Genomic DNA, 16,175 nt, shown 5'->3' with positions numbered 1-16,175 from the left:
CCGATGGAAGCTCTACGTGACAACGCGGTGGGAATAACTACAGCTTCTTGGCCGACTTTAGATTAAAAGGTAAATAATGACAAAGCACAGACAGTCCCTATTGGCATAACGGATAATAATCTTTTCAAACTTTACACACTGACTGTTGTTGTGCAAACACTGGATAGTTTGCTTTATTTTTACGACCGACGGATATCAGATACTTTGTAGACAAAGCAGCTCAAATAAAAAGGTAACTTTAATTAAATGATTCTGCAATGTTCTTTGTATAGGTACGTAAAAGAGTCGTTTGTCTTTTTTTAACGGAATAACTATTCTTAGGACTAAATCCTTTAATTGGATCTAAAAGTCTATATTAAAAAGAAAATTAGGTATATCCGTTAGTAAAGTGTGGTCGTTATTGTCTTGACCGTGTTCAGTACGTATTCTACGGTACTCGCATGCATAAATAATGTGTAGTAGGTGTTGATTAGGGAGACACAGAGCGCATTGTAGGGTCGTCCGCATTCCCACAACGAGCGTTGACTACTGCGCAAACTTGGAGAAATGTGCGAACTAAACCCTACCAAGGAACAGAAACGGGATCTAAATATTAAAGTTGTAAGCACCAACCAAGTAGTAAACCTCAGAAAGCAATACTAAGTTTTATTCCCAATAAATAGCTCGAATAAGTCTAACAGGCGCCATTTAATGTAATAGCAGTAATGATTCGGCGTCGGCTATTAAATTAAAATTATGTATGGAAACACTGAAAATATATTCTGACTTTGAGAAACTTTATAAAAGTAAAAAAAAACGGCGACAGTAGTGATGTGTGTCATTTCGAATCGGTATAGGAACGTCATCAGCGGCAGTGTTTTGTTTCAACGACGTCAAATGGCGTTCGTAATCGTGTCAGAACGATTTATATCGAGTTAAAAGTGGGTTATGTGGGTAGCCTTGGCCGTCCACGTTTCGTTCCGCGAATCACTACATACTTACCACGTCTGTGTCCAAGAAAATGGCCTGTGAAAAATGGAAAGTGGAGTAAATTTGTCTAGAGTTGAGTTTGAGAGATGATTGTGTATTTTTGTTGCCCTTATGTATGGCATAGGTGGAAACTTGTAATTGGCTTTACTTTAATTTTAAACAGTACTTAATGTAACATTAGCTGTAAGTTTTCCAAAGAAAAAAAAAGAAAAAATAATTATATAAAAAAAAATAAAAAAAAATACATATAGACTGAAGAAATGATTATGACTATTTGTCATATAAGTACAAATTTAAAAAAAAACTATTCAATTCAACTCAAAATCTTTATTGCTCAATGTCGGAATCTTCAACATGGTAACAACAACTAAAGCAAATATTGAAACCAATTAAAAAGCTGTCGATTGACAGTAAGGAAGTAAAATTTTACCGCAAGTAGGTATTTTCATTTGCATAAGATAATATGGGGCCGATAAATGAGTACAGTTTAAAATCAGAAATACTTTCACCTCGCCTTAACAGGAATAACTTTATCCGAAAGTCATCATGACTTAATTCTTTTTAAATGGAATTAAAGTGTGTATTTCGAAACAACGCTCAAATGTGAATCTTTAATCTCTGTGAATCAACAAATTACTTACAGGCTTTATGTATACTTCGGTTCTGTTTTACAATAAGAGCCTAAGAAAACTAAGTTGGAAACGTGCAAAACAGCTCTCGCGCGGGCTAACAGAGGAGAATATATCACTAAACCTCGAAAGCATACAGGAGAAAAGCGAATAAACGTCAAAATTCCTGCACTAACAATAGGTTACGGAAGAAAAGGTTTCGCGAGGCAGTGCGTAAAAGAGTCGCGCGACGCGTGAGAATCGCAGCCGGCCGTCACCATCGCGGCGGATAGCATCGCTCGTTATGATCGTGACAAACTATTAGCCGCGCACTTAAGCACGGCTTTATTACAACACTTGTATCACTATTAAATTAATTTAGCGACGCACGCCGTAATTTGTTAAGAATTAAACAGCTGTAGTAATCGCTTTTTAACGGACGCAAGAATCCAACCTTCAACTCGCCGTGCTCATCGATTTCACTGAGGCTAATGAAATTGAGCATAAAAAACATGATATAACGCTTATTCTTTTTGAATGGTGACCGTAATTGTGCGCGTCAAAGGGCCCGAGCTGGAGGGACATGTAGCGTCTAGCGTGTCCCGTTAAGTTTCGATTACAATAAAAGGACTTTTTAGACTTACGACAAAAAATCAGATTGCTGCATAATCAGCCGAGTCTGGCTTGAATAATCATCGCCGCTGCTACATACCTGAAAAAAGAAAAAAGCGTTGATGACTCTGATACCGTACAAGACGCACGGTTAGTACCTATAAAACGAAAAATTTATGGACGCTGATACGGGATTAAACCAAATTGTAGCGGGAACTCGCGGCTCAACAGTAACTAGGCAATGAAAATAATTTTGGGCTAATTAGATATGCACAATTGCACAATCGTTTTCTATAATACGTTTCAATTATTGTATCTCGTGAAAGTATGATTCAGAGTTATCAATGACAAATCGGATTGTGTTTTAATAACCACTACACCTTTTTTGTGGGTAAAAACAGCGCTTTAAAGACAATAAATACTGATAATTTATTTCTATTAGTATATTTCAAAACACTTCACATTTCGTACTTTAAATAATGAAATATGATGGTCGTATAAGGTTGCGTAATTGCTAAACGTTAATTGAATTAAGGATCTCCCGCGGGAAGCTGTGCCGGCGCAAACAGCCGTGATATATGCCTTACATATGGTAATTCAGCTTCCAGTTACAAAGCATGGAAATGCTTCGCGATTTCCACTTGCCCGTGTTGAAATTAATGAGAAATTATTCCAGAACACAACTAATTAATTCCAGTAACCATCCGTGGCGTACATCCGCCGCTTTAATTTTAAACTCTAAAGTCTAAAGCAATACGCTGTTAAAATACTTTAACTACCAATTGGACTTACATCTTCGCTCGTAAAGCACGGATGGCTTTCCTGTCGTTTATTGCACAGTTCCTTCTGTCTGAATAACACTGGAACGATAACGTTCATTTATCTTAATAACGAATTTGCAGAAACTTATTTTTCCGGGGACCATTTATCGGCCGGGTGTATTATTATTATTATGTCAATTATTGTACTTCGATTCATTTGCGAATGCATCTCTAATACTATAGTGCGATGAATGATAAGTTATCACAGTCATCACAGTCTGTCAGATACGATCAGCAAGTATGAAGTAGAAATGATTTGGCAAGTTTAGCAACGATTTGTACACACGTCGTGTTAGTACAAATCGCACGCGCGGCCCCGATCGTGATACAAATGTCACTATTACAGATGAGGGAAAAGTGAAATTGATAGTGTTTGTTTAAGCTTAAATGCATCGGACGAGTTGACTTTCAACAGGATTCAGGGAGAAATTTCTGAGTCATCAAATGACCCAAACAAGGTTATGATGCCCATTAATGCAAATTGGATTTAGTGCACACTAACAACTTCCTACGATTGTCCAAAATGTTGTGTGCTATAATGGATAACATAACGGTGCAAATATTCGGATCAACCGAATTAAAATGATTATGAGAACTTGAGCAAACAATTGGATGAGCTGGTCGAGTTATCCACACAGGGCAATTGTAACTACGCTAACAAGTTTGAGCAATCTTGATGGTCGCGAATGCCGGACATAGGAGATTTTACCTTTACGAGCGGTATACATTTGACCGTCTACAATCTACATACATTGGAGTGAATGTCATAGAAAGACACCGTGAAAATTGGTTTTGAAACTTGCATTGTATGAAGATAAAAGATACAAAAACGAATTTACATTTACAAACTAGTACACATCTGGCGACTGGGTGACAACAGTCGTAAAATAAGAAAGCACAATACTATGTGCATTTAAATTGTAGCCAACGATACAAAAGCGGATTGGTTTTGCGAGTGTAAGTTAGTGGAATGTTACCGATATTATTTAGTAGTATAATACTTTGGTTTGTTGCGTATCATTATTACATAATTTTGCAATATACTGTATCTGTTTTACAATGTTAGGAGATATTTATTAATTTTCAATGAAATAAGCAGAAATATGATTTGAGCAATGTTTTGAATGGAAGGTGTATTTTCTTTTTTTTTTACGTCGAACAGAATGCCACTATAAGATTACATAAGAGGTTGTATTGACTCTACTTCTGCAACTAGTATTTTATCAAAACAAATAAAATTCAAATTGTACGGTCGCAGAAACTAATCTGTTTTTGAGTCTAATTAGGAGCATGTCCGCACTAATGACTGGCTTCTGGGACAGAAGCTTAACAGCCTCCTAAATGGATTCGCGAGATTATGTTGGGGACTAATAAAAAACCGGTCGCGATCATTAAATTTAGCCCGACATATTACCTAATAAACATCGGAATTCAAGTGCTTTGTGTTTGCTAATTTGTATAACTAACGGAGTATGATGGCGAAACTTGATAGGGTTAAGACGAACACAGTTTTGAGGTCAAATAGTCCTTACGACAGTCGTTAAATGTGATGCTGATATGCACCACAAGCGTAGGTTTATGGCATTAATTTGCTGCTAATTTCTTATGATTATCTATTTAGGAACAAGGATTTCACAAGACTTCTTTCTACGAATAAATTCTTAAGATATAGGTAAAGCCCATTAACTCGAGCTTTCCACTTTTATATACGTATCCTTACTTAGCTAATGCATAGTTGTATGTATGTACGCAAAACTTAAATCCTTTGACCGTACATTTTCAGATATTATATCGACCGAACGCCATTCCGTGTTTGTTACAGTAATTCGCTTTGTTTATGATGATTAGAGCGCACAGGGCCAGATCGCGATCGGTACGATTACGTAGTAACGAGGGCGCAGTAAAGCTTAGACACAACTATCATTTTCCGAATGAACAAAAAGATGAATACATTAAAGGAAATGCTAATCGGATCCGCATTACGATGAAACACCATAAAATGGTTTTATGTTTTATAACAATTTAATTTGACTCATCAGAATAGGTATGCTGTATAAATCTGGTGACGATTAAATGAAACATTAAATATTCCTGAAGATACGTCAGTAATGAAGAATGTTCACTAATTTTGTTTTTTAGCTTTCTGTATTCTATGTTAAAAATAAAAAATATACGTGAAAGAATTATTTCGATACGTCAATTAGTTTCCAAGATATTGAATTTTAAAAGTGCGGGCGGCGGCCAGCCCGCCATTTTATGCGCGTGACGTCATATTACAGTGACTGGCTCATATTTGTATGGGTGGAATCTTGCAAGCTGAATTAAGACCCACTTCCAGGCAACCGATTAGGCTGAAATTTTACAAACACATGTGATTTGGATGACCATGCAATATTATGATGACATGGAGCTGATCTGATGATGGAGCTGGAAGGTGGCCATAGGAACTCTATAATAAAACGACTTAAATCCATCGAGTTTGGGCTCGTTCGTTTTGTATTGATGAGTACTTTAATTCTATATAGTAATCAGGGTCTAATGATGGAGCTGGAAGGTAATTCGCAATAAAACGACACAATCGCATCAAGTTTGGGTTTGGTTCAATTTTAATTTCTGTGATGGGTCTGGGTGTTAATATGTATAATAAGTTTGTATTTACAAAAAAAAATGTATTTAAATATGTTTATATCCGTTTTCAACCGACTTCAAAAAAGGAGGAGGTTCTCAATTTGACCCGTATGTTTTTTTTTTTTTTCTATGTTTGTTACGCGATAACTCCGCCAATTATGAACCGATTTGAAAAAATCTTTTTTCGGCGTATAGGTAATACTTCAAGGGTGGTCCCATTTAAATTTAATAATAGAAAAAACAACCCCCAAGGGTGGAAAATTGGGGATGAACTTTTTTATACGCAATATCTCCGCCGATTATAAATCAATTTGAACGATTCTTTTTTTGTTGAATAGGTATTATCAAAAGGGTGGTTTCATGCGAATTTGAAGAAAATATTTCACCCCCAAGGGTGGAAAATTGGGGATGAACTTTTTTATACGCAATATTTTTAATTTTTAGTTTTTTTTTGTGTTCACGCATTTGAAGTCGGTTTTATTTTTTTAAAAAGTTAATCTAGTGAGCGGACACTGTGAATGTACGTCACGCGGGGTCACGTGACGTACATTCTCAATATTTAAGAAGAAGACTCAATATTTAAGCGAACTTTGAATGCCTATAAAATCATAACTGCTGGGTATTTTTGAATGAAATAAAAACTAATGTATTTGTAAATGTAAAAGCTTAACTGTAACATAGGTTTCAAGTGATTTTGCATACCTAGTAACATTCTCAATTATTTGAATCTGCATCCACAATTACCCTACACGGACCAGCATTTTTGTGGCGTAGCCGGCGAACACCGCCGACGTTTCTATTGATGTCGCATTGTTGGATGTTTGTTGGCCGAAGCATTATCCGTATACCACATTATTTATCTGTGTGAACACCATAAAACAAAGCTCAGCGTGTCGGAGCACGGGGCACCGCCACCGCATACCGCTTTCAATAGCCGATAATTACATTGCAATTAGGTGTAATGAACGCGGGTGCTCTTTGCGTATCATGGGCTTATGTACGAGAAAATTATTTCAAACTTAATTGCTACTAACCACAAGGATACAGCTTTGGCTCTTACTAAGCAAAGCTTTCAGTGCGCGTGTACGCGTAGAACTGTTTGCATTCCGTAGACGGCTATGAATATGCGTGCTATGTAATTCGCTTAAGTGCTATGGCTAAATTAGATTAAAATATACATGCAAGCAATTATACTTACTCTAAACACAATTAACAACGGTAAGTTCAATTAAAAGGTAATGAACAACGATGAGGATCTAAAATACTCGCTGTATCGATTAGTCCAATGAATATGGATGCTGTGTTGTTCAAAACTCAAATGTAAAGCGATAATTATGTAAATAAATATCTACATCTGCTTCTGTTTATTTTATTGATTTAAGTCAATCGGGCTTTACCTATTATTTTAATACTCTACCTCTCTATTTATATCTAGATCAAGAAGGCGTGATCTAGATTTCTGTCAATTTATCCCGTGTTGGTATTGTTAATATTTTTTATCGCTTTTATATGTATAAATACATTTAGTAATTAAAACCAAGAAGATTGATGACTTTATAAATTAATGGCACATTCATTGAGAGCTACATAGAAAAAGAAATGGAGGACTTGTTTGTACCTGTGCGTCGGGCCGCAATTTGAACGATTGAATTTGAATTGATAGCATCTATCGCCTTATGCCATTACCTCGTGTACCCACGCCTTTGTTTTTGCGCATTCATTGTAATCACTCAATGTTAGCTTTAGAGATATCATCAAATGTCGATCAGACATCAATAGTTCGTCATGGGTCAGCACCGGCGAAGAAATACTAATGAGAGTTTTCTTTCTATGATTTTTCTTTGTGCGACTTGATGTCGGAAACAAATGCGCGCCATTAAGTTACAAGTGTGCTATTAAGATGTAATTCAATTTTTTTTCAAATTAATTCAGTGATACTTGTGTGATCATGTTATCACACTTGTTTCTTTCACGCTTTAGTAATTTTAACACCACTAAAGTATCGTTCGTGTCAGTTACAGATCGTTTACAGTGTTCGTGTAAGCTAAAACAGTGTTAACAAGACACAAAATTAAAATTGATCAAGTACACCTATTGGGACGATATTGATGTCTTGCATAATTTTCAACCAATAAATTAGGACATTTTGATTAATTGAATTTTTTATACCTAATATTACATCAAGAATAAGTGCCAGCACATAAATAATACTCGCAAAGAGCATTAAATTATTGTGTATAAAACATTATTGCTAGCATTATTATGGTCAAAGTGTCTGGCAATTTATATGTTTTTTTAGCATTTAGTTCGTAGATTAATATGAGATTAGCGTTACGATAAAAAATATATTGCTCTACATTTCCATTAGTTCATAAACCAAGCTTACGTTTCCTGGTTCATAGAATAGTCGTAAAAAGCTCGCGTGTTGATTAACGCGCGGTCTTGAGCGTGTGAAAGTAGACGTCATCAAGAGAAATGTGCATGTGTGAATTAGAGAGAGGAAATTAGCTCGTAAAAAGCGAAGGATGCTGGATATCGATCCTAAAGGTCTGGCAAATAATGCTAGCTCCCGTCCTAGCGCGCAAGCTCAATCGTTATTACAACTAAACAAGATGTAAAGCGGGTTTATTCAAATTGTCAGAGGATTGAGTCACAATTCCAGGTTACTATGTGTAGCATTTGCATAATCTCATGTAACTTTCTAATGTCTCTATCTTTCCGGTGGTCGCTGGCTGCTTGGGAAATGTAACATCTTCACATTCCATTAGCTTCATAAATCATCTTTTTTGGCAATGGCGTCATTAGGCGCTTTATACAAACATTGTATACGCTTAGAAAGTGCGATTTACATTGTAGGTAAATACATTAATGAAAAGGAAAACATCAATAACGTAGTTTATAACCGAGATGAATTTATATCCTCAAATGTTAGGTTTTTGCGCATCAAAGTGTTACAAGTATACTAGGCCTAGGCTTTGCACGGTCGCGATTATGATTCTAAATGATTTTACTAACCAATAAAGCAGCTTCACTCCGGATGCGTCCAATGAGTTTTTTCAGACTCTCTTCTAGCATTTAATCATAATTGACCATAATCTATAAAGCTTTACCCTATTCTATGGACTTAACACAAATAGCGTCTCTTAAACTATTAAAAATTATACGCTCTAACCAGATAAAAACAACGTATATTGATTTTATTTTAAGTAAAAGATATGAGTGTACTACAAACAAACTTCGCAGAATGACCACACATTTTAATTAATTCTACATTTAACCGCATCATAAGTTTACTAACATACGGCCATGTAAATCGGAGACAACAAAATAAGTGTAACGAGCGAAATAAACTTTGGAGTAGAATACGAAGACTCGTAGATCTTTTTTATTTTACATTGTGAGTTCATAAAAGTATGATCAAAAATTTTATGTACTTTTTATTTCCTTAAAATATGTTGACGTATAAAATGTACTAGAAAACTGCTTTAAGGCCTACATTTTAAGTGGATTGGTAAGTTTTTAGTACAGATTTAAAAGTGGCTTAACACACGAAATTGTGAGATTTTGTAGCTTTTTATAACTATTACTCACGGAAACGTGACCACAACTGGAGCTGGGTATGTATAACGTTATTATTGTATTTAGCCTGTATTGAATTAAATTTTATCAGGTAATAGGCTGTAAGCATGACTAAGGTCTTGAAATTGCCGCGATATTCTGCGGACGTGTGTAATAGAGATTGAGTTTACGTATTTCACTAAGTAAAGTGATTTTATTGTTACTTCTTTCTTTCATTTCGCTTCTTTCAAAATCTGCAGGGTAATCAAGTTAACAGAATTTCATCTGATTTTATTTGACCGTATTGTAAACAAAACTCCAGAGACTCTACCGACTGACTACCATGAACGTTACTCGGGAGCAAATATGACATGATATTTGCGGTTTATGATTAACTCGGTATTTACCGATCCGATCTCTTGACATTGGATCGATCCGCTAGAAAGTCGTATGGCTTTGAATCGATCCGAAAAATAGCTGGATCCCTATGCTCACAACGATCTCCGAAATGATCGGATCTGATCAGCCTCCGTGGTAGCTGTACTTCAGCATCTGATCCCGTAGTTTCGAGGCCTAGTTTCCTAGTACAATAAACATCCGTTTGTTTATCCACTCATTTACTTGTGTAACCTCTTGAAGTTTGCTGGATAATAAATGTATTATTCGTCAAGGTTAGGTCGGGTAGAGGAGTAGCTGCTGCAAGTATAGTTTATATTTAATTAAAAAAATAGTAATAAATAATAATTATTTCATTAATTGTTATGATTTAAAGTATATACCAAAGTGTTTACCAGTCGTCTGGCAAGGGTTGTGATAACAGTTTTTTCAGGAGTCGCGAAACATTCTGAAGTAGCTGAAAGCTGAATAAAAACAACATTTAATGTGCTTGTATGTTTCTATTAAAACACATAATAAAATTAGACCAGTTGTTTGATTGAACGATCGCGTCTCAGTTACCTATATTTTATTTCACGAGTTGATTAACGATCTACAATGTAAGAAGAATGTTTGCTGAAACATAATTTAAACTGACACAGCGATATTCATTTTACAGGTTTCCTCTTCGTAAATCACGATAACTTTATGTTAGATATCAAGAACGATGATTTAACAGAAGTTTATCGGGAAACATGTACCTATGGCGCAGATGATAAATTTATAGATAACATTTTACTAACGGGAAACGTGCAATGTCAGTAATGGGTATCATTTCCAAACTCAGAAATGGTTAAACTTACAATATTTTTTGGGCATGAATAATAAAGGCTATTATTGCAAAGTTTTAGATGCAAAAGATGCAATTATTTATACTCGATCTTTTTTGCTTGTTTTAGCAATACAACGTCTTTGGCGCCCAATCATTAATGGTCTCATGTAAATAAGTCTACAAAGACTTAATAAAAATCGCTTTGTACACCGATTATGTGGGCGGGCACTCATTAATTTACGAGAGGCATCCTCGAATACTTCGAAGTGGCATCCATTATCTGTAAGTACTGTTATTCAAAATAAAGATAGAAGCATCAATCAATATCGTTATCTTTGCGGTTACTGTTTACTAGATCCTAATAACTCAAAGTTATATTCTTCATTACCCGCCGAATCGAACAGGATTGACAGCTCAATCAAGACTATTCGACCGAGTGTGGTACAATAACGATTATTAAGGGTGAGCCACGATTACGAACGGCAAGGTACTTAACGCCACCTCGAAGAAATATGTTCACTATAAAAGCTCACCGAGTGTAAAGTATTAACACTGCTATGATTCAACCTCCGTATCCGACATGAAATAAGACTTAATTTAGCGTCACGGAAGCATGGTAGGTGTATTAAGTTTTGCCGTGAACATAATTATAGAAATAGCATTTTGCAGGGGATAGGAATGCAAATGATATTAGACCTCTGGACCTATGCGACAGCTAAATTAATGAGCCATTCCAAAAATATCTGGAAACCGAGAAAGACAGTTTAACAACCACACTTATTTATTTAATAAATTAAATACCGCACTTAGAACGTGAGTATATTCACGTTTACACAACTATAGATTAAACTCAAGTTTATATTATTGGTTCAAGTCCGCGATTATAAAAAGATGGTAACAGCCTCTACAGTTCTTCTCTTCGAGACAAGATAATATTTAGTTAACACATGATGTACTTTTACGACTCAATGGCTCATTTGCATATACAAAAGCAAGGTTTTACAGTTCATAGCAGTCAATCATGGTTAAGGTTGATTGGAAATTAAAAATAAAACCAAATGGCTCTAGCATTAATATTTTTATTGCGGAGCTTTCTTATGGGCATGCAGATTACGAGATCTATTTATTGGAACTAATTGCGGAACCTGCAGCAGTAATAGCCGTCAATTATAAACAATAAGATATACATCACTAGCTAATAAACGAAAGAGTCATAACCTTAGTGTAATAAGGCAGTCGGGAACTGATGGGAAATGTAAAACGTCTCGTTGGATGAGCTTGGGAACATTATTTCATAATGTAATCAATAAGTAGTGAGGAACCATGATGAATTGATGAGAAACTGAGATACATCGATTACGGTAATGATATTGAAGCCGTATTTACTCCACGTACGTATAAGACACGAGTGAAAGCAGTATTTGCATCTAGACAATGACTAAGAAATAAGTTAAAATACTGAATAATCTACCGTGTCCTTGTGACCCGTAGAAAGTGGAGGTCGCGCCGTGATCTTTGAAAAATAATGCGACGGATAATAAATACACCGATTAGATTGTTCGTAATATTTTACATTTTTATTTGCCCGTGAGGAAGCCATTTCAAGATGTTACTTTTTAGCTGCTGCTTAGTTAGAATAGTAATGTCTCTGTAACTTTCCTAATTGAGTTATAAGAAATGATTTTACTTTTAAAGAACTCCATTGTTGGTGTGTGTCATGAAGGTCAAAACAGTTGGAGAATTGTTTTGTTCATTTTTTCTTTCATTCATAAATCTATACACAAAAATGAGGTGGCTAAATGGCAATAAGTCAACGAACTGAGAAAGTTCCGGGAATTTTGATAATTGTTCGTGTATTTAATGTTTCAAAATTTTGTACATAAACAATTTTGTTGTACCGAATCAATTAATTTATAAGTTGTCGAATTTACTTTTAAAAAATTCTTGTCACTTTTATTTTTTACTATTCTTTTATTATTTTTAAAGATTTTTTAAAATTAATTATTTATCATTAACAGTTATTTTTTATTAACCAATGTATTTTTGAAAATTGCGATTTGTCATGTTTTATATAAATAAAATAAAAAAATATCCATCTGGTTTTCGTCCCATTTTATGATCCTTAACTCACTTTCAAAAGAGTGTGCGTAACGGTTAGACGCAAAAAACATGGGTTTACGGGAGTGAAATTCCATTTATCTTGCTATGGGAAATCAAATACTAATTATGTTCCAATTGGATTGTTTAAAAATGTGTGAAATAGCGAAATGTATGGGAAACGGCGTATCTAGTGATCAGCCGCGGCGGGCGCGCGGGCGCTGTCCGCGGCCGCGCTGCGTCCGAGCCATCTCTCCCTTTCTCTCCGGCCTATCGCGCTCTCTCTCCGTCCTTCGGCGGCTCGTTCCTCTTCTTCTTGCAAGGTTAAGGTTACGTCAGACGTGTTATGTTATAACCGTTGGGGCGCACTCCAGCAAGTTCAGTGTCTCGTCGAGAGTGGCCGCGACACTTGGCTCGCGACCATCGAAGCGCGCGCGTCTCATCCACGACGAGGACTGTGCCCAGCCTGTGATATACATACGAACAGTGAAAAGTTCATGAACTTGGGTGTTGAATTTGTTTGAACTGTATCACGTGCCGCAGACGCTTTGTGGCGTGTCCCGCGAACCTTCGAAGGTACGTAAACAGGACAGCGCCTGCCATTTATTTACAATTTTAATAACGCAACCCGCAATATAAGAGATATTTTTCATGCGAAAGCGAAGATCAAGTCGAGGGCATTTGAGTGCATCCCGCTCAATAAACTGGTTTATTAAATATTTTATGGTGGTTTGGTGGTTGCCGCAATCAAGGACACGAGTGCATCTAGATATAAGATAATTAAGCGCTCATTGTGGAATTGATGTTAAGATAAGTTCGAAGGGCTAAATATAGAAATATTCCAATCTAAATTGTCTATTTAAATATTCATTAGATGCTTATATTCCACGAGTGTGAGAATTGAGCGAGCTTACAATAATATCGTTTGACTTTTACGAAAAAAGTAAGTGTAAGGGATAGCGAGAACTTTGGGTATTAAATTATTCAATAAGTATAATTGGAGAGAAAATTAAAAAGTTTTTTTATTAATAAAAAAAATATCTCGTCGAAATATTAATTAAATTAATTATCACAAAACATATTTCTGCGGTTATAATAATTACATTTTGATCATTAAATTATAATTAAATTAAAACGCGAAAAAAATTAAATTCAAATTAATTATGCACTACTTAAAGTTATACTTTCAAAGTCAGGGGAAGCTCACCCATAATTTATTCATACGCATTGTTATGCAAAAAATGTCATATCAATTCGCGATAGTGGCGAGTCGGAGGAAAATGCCCTACAAACTTAGCGGAGTCGCGCGAGAAAAAGCTCACGTTACCAATTAACAGGAAAATTCCTGGGGTTTTGTATCGCGGTCGTGGAAATAACGATGTAAAAATAATAATAAGAGAATGACGTTAGTTGCGCGTACCGTTAAGGTAGCAACAGAAGGGGGTTTTTGCGAGCACGCCTCGGTATTCGATCTTGTATGGAGCGATAAGCTCCGGTGCGCATATAGCAATAACGAAGCTATATTTAGAGCCGCTTCGTTTGGCGCCTTTGCGGGAGGATTTATCATTTCATTCTATCACCCGTATTGGACTATTATTTAAACTCAATTTTAATACAAATACACGACGGGTCGTGACGGGGAAGAGCCGTTTTGAAAGACTAGATTAAGTGTTAATATTATTTTTTGCGGGCCAGGTATCCGATGGAAATGTAGAGGCGTAAAAACGATCAGAACTATTTATGAAAGAGGATCAGAGTTAAGGGAAAAATGTAAAATTAAAGCAAAGAAATTAGGAAAATTAAAACAATAATTTTCCGCAATTTTTTATACCGTTAAATATTTTTACATTTTTTTATCTGAGGACAGTATGAAATAATTCTAAAAATACGTTATAGCCTTCTGGGAAAAACTAAATTTCCGTGCAGAATGAAAACTCGTTAAAACATAACTCTCATAACTCCCCTTTATGGCACATTCGGGTAAAAATTGTATCTATTTGCAAAAAATATTTATCAGTAATTTATTAATTACTTTAAAAATATTTTTCAGTATGTTACTTGTTCATTTTATAAAATATAGCAATAAAACAATTTTCTTTAAAAGTTGCGTAACACGTTAATGAAACTGCCGTTGTCAGCGTGAATCACGTCTTAGAAGAAAAAAATGACCTTACATAATAAAATGTTCAGTTAAAAATTAAAAGGCGGACTTATTAGAATAAAACATGAGATAGAACTTACTCCGATGTCCAGCGCAAAGCGGCCGCACAAAAAGAACTAGATACAGAACGTTAGAACAACGCCGCTGGCAAAGGGACAACACGCGAACTTTGCGGGCTATTTTATCTATAAATACATCTATCTTTTTTAAATGAATTTTATAATCTAAGAAGAATGTTACTTCATTCAGAAAATGAGAAAAAGTAGGCAATAAATAGTTACTTATTGGCTTCAATTACGAACGAATCCTACGTAAAAATAATATATCATTGTTCCATTGTTTTTGGATTTAAAATCGCAATCAATTTAAAATCTAAAAAAATCATAAATGGAACCGGAAATATAAATCATTTGTCTAAGAAAAGTAAAAGGTCTTAAAAAGCGAAGTGAGGAAAGATATTGAACAAAAAACTTGAGTAAATAAATAGTTGAAACTCCATTAGTGGGGTAAATAATAGAAATCGATCGTTCGGAAAGACTGCAGGGCGGGCGTTCGGTGCGTCCATACAAAAGACATCAACGCTCGACCGGCGCGAGCGCAGATGCGTGTAGCGTGCTACGGCCTCGGATTAAACATAAAACGCGATAGAAAAGATTAATTACACAACAGTAATGAACGCAATGATGTCGAACATGAACAGGATTTTGTTTGTAATGCTAAATTATGGCAAATCACTGTGAATGTCGACTGTTCATTGCAAAATTACATGAGGTGCATTTATGCGTAGCTTTAGTTGTCACCAAAAAGAGTTCACTAAATCCCGTCAGGATTTAAAGCACCATAAGTTAAATAATTATTTGATCGATCAACGATGGTCTTCAGTCGTGGTACCTAAAAACTTACACACACAAAAAACACCTAAAACAGCACGGGAAGTAATATTCTCTAACCAAATAATAAAATTCATAAATCTGACGCGAGCCGACGATCACATTAAAATGGTAATTATTACAAAATATGCCACAATTTTATTTTTAGCGTCAAAACTTACCGGGTATAAGGCAAAAAAATATATCATACATTACAGGTACTTTCCAAAAGAAAGAAGAAATAATGTAATATAGAATACATACCTACCACTAATTTTATAACGTTCATAACGAGTCGCATAAAAACTTACGATAAATCTACTCGTATATTATTTTCTATTCCATAAAGTCGAGTCAAATTATAATTCCTGTGTCACTGAAGATTCATTGTGAGGAGGAATATTACTATTTTAATAACAAAAAAAGGGAAGACAGAGTGAGATATCTTAGCCGTGTGATGAATATAACAGAAAGCTTGTTTTAAAATGTTGTATTTGCTATATTTGGCGTGGAATTTGCAATTAAGGGTAAATAGACTGCTATCAAGATAACTTATAGCCAGTGCTTCCAGACTTTAGAACCAGGTGTGAATTTCTTCATTGAATATTTTTACAATAAATTCCCTGACTGCCAAGGACATTTTAA

General features: G+C 35.3%; 2 protein-coding genes across 4 annotated transcripts in view; one reads left to right on the top strand and one right to left on the bottom strand.

Annotated features, from left to right (window-relative positions):
* LOC135076870 (autophagy-related protein 16-1) overlaps window positions 1-16,175 on the bottom strand; it is a 190,936-nt gene that overhangs the window by 88,096 nt on the left and 86,665 nt on the right. The window lies entirely within an intron of this gene.
* Window positions 12,870-16,175, top strand: part of LOC135076869 (uncharacterized) — a 67,766-nt gene continuing 64,460 nt past the window's right edge. For both annotated transcript variants that reach the window (XM_063971344.1, XM_063971343.1), the window contains exon 1: window positions 12,870-13,076. The gene's annotated coding sequence lies outside the window, so the exon portion shown is untranslated. The remainder of the gene's footprint in view (window positions 13,077-16,175) is intronic.

Source organism: Ostrinia nubilalis, chromosome 12 (assembly GCF_963855985.1).
Source record: "Ostrinia nubilalis chromosome 12, ilOstNubi1.1, whole genome shotgun sequence".
Classification (NCBI taxonomy): Eukaryota; Metazoa; Arthropoda; class Insecta; order Lepidoptera; family Crambidae; genus Ostrinia; species Ostrinia nubilalis.
The sequence above is the reverse complement of the archived record's forward strand: the minus strand, read 5'-3'. Positions and strand labels throughout refer to the sequence as shown.